This window comes from Octopus bimaculoides, chromosome 3 (assembly GCF_001194135.2).
Source record: "Octopus bimaculoides isolate UCB-OBI-ISO-001 chromosome 3, ASM119413v2, whole genome shotgun sequence".
Classification (NCBI taxonomy): domain Eukaryota; kingdom Metazoa; phylum Mollusca; class Cephalopoda; order Octopoda; family Octopodidae; genus Octopus; species Octopus bimaculoides.
This window is the reverse complement of record NC_068983.1, coordinates 30,576,826-30,578,480: the sequence shown is the minus strand read 5'-3', so window position 1 is coordinate 30,578,480 and position 1,655 is coordinate 30,576,826. Positions and strand designations below refer to the sequence as shown.

At 39.6% G+C, this 1,655-nt stretch overlaps 1 long non-coding RNA gene across 1 annotated transcript in view; it reads right to left on the bottom strand.

Annotated features, from left to right (window-relative positions):
• LOC128247274 (uncharacterized) overlaps positions 1–1,391 on the bottom strand; it is a 10,523-nt gene extending 9,132 nt beyond the window's left edge. Inside the window, exon 1 of the long non-coding RNA XR_008263631.1 lies at positions 1,214–1,391. This is a non-coding gene — a long non-coding RNA (uncharacterized LOC128247274). The remainder of the gene's footprint in view (positions 1–1,213) is intronic.
• Between the last annotated feature and the right edge of the window lie 264 nt (positions 1,392–1,655).

Below are 1,655 nucleotides of genomic sequence, written 5' to 3'. Positions count from 1 at the left end.
ACGTGTCACTTAACGTTGTGAGTCGGCTCTGCCCCACTGGCGAATCCCCAGCTTGTCGCGTAACGTTATGAGTCGGCTCTGCCCCTCTGACGAATCCCCCGACGTGTCACCTGACGTTATGAGTCGGCTCTGCCCTTGTGGCGAATCACCCGACGTGTCACATAACGTTGTGAGTTGGCCCTGCCCCTCTGGCGAATCACCTGACGTGTCACGTAACGTTGTGTGTCGGCTCTGCCCCTGTGGCGAATTCCCGACGTGTCACGTAACGTTATGAGTCTTATATGCCCCTCTGGCGAATTCCCGACGTTTCATGTAACGTTATGAGTCGGCTCTGCCCCTCTGGCGAATTTCTGACGTGTCGTGTAACGTTATGAGTTGGGTCTGCCCCTCTTGCGAATTCCCGACATGTTATGTAACGTAACGAGTTGGGTCTGCTCCTCTGCCTAATCCTCGACATGTCATGTAATGTTATGAGTTGACTCTGCCCCTTTGGCGAATCCCCCAACATATGTAACTTTATGGAAGCAAAAAGAAATCCATTATATACATAAGTGTGTGTGTGTGTTTGTGTCTGTCTGTCCCTCACCACTGCTCAACAACTGGTGTGGGTTTATTTATGTCCCCGTTACTTAGTGGCTCAGCAAGAGACCAATAGAATAAGTAACATGCTTAAAAAACATGTATCGTGATCGACTCTAAAACTCTATAAAGCTGTGCCCTGGCAAGGCCACAGTCTAAGCCTAATACAAGATTCTATAATTGATGAGGGTCTCTTTATATCCTTCTACTTTCTAGAAATATTGGCCAAATTTCCCTTGGATCCCACGCTACTCTCTTACAAAAAGGAATGGGCACCTTAAATAATGTAATCTTAAGCATACTTGTAAAAGTACTAAGAATACCTTTAATCATAAATCTGCTCAGTCAGTGCTGATCTTGGGATAAACAACCTCTAGAATTTTTGAACTACTTGCACATAGGTCATTAGTTCAAATTGTTACTGACATCTTTGGACACTAGACTTTATATTACATTAATCTCAGTTCACTTATCGGGAATGTTTAACATTATTTGGGGATGTCCTGCAATGGACCAGTGTGTGTCTGATCCAGAAGAGCATCCATTTAATTGTAAAAACAATTGCTCCAGCAAAACCTGGCTTCTTGCCTATGATATCATAGAAAATTAATTTGTGAAAATTTCTAAGAAATACCTTCTGCTGGATTAACCTATAGGATCTAATATACTTCATATTGAGCTTCCTCATATTTTTTAATGAATTACACCTATAATGAAAAAAAGAAGTAAAGATATTAACATTAATGATAATTATTGTAAAAGAGAGTTAGGGAAGTAATTCTGACATCCAAATTCATCAAAAATCGAATGGAAACATGTATTGGAGAGTAATTCTGAAGGAATATGTAATAACAAATCCATCTTGGATTGTCATTATGATGATGTTGTATATGATTGTTAATAACGTCTGACAGATTAAGTGTTATAACAGTGTTGATGTTTGACAGAATGTATATTATGGCAACATTAAATGTAACAGAATGCTATATTTATGTTGATGTTTGACAGAATTCATACTATATCCGTTAATGGTTGGTAGAATGCTATAACAGTGTTAATGACTGATACAATGAATA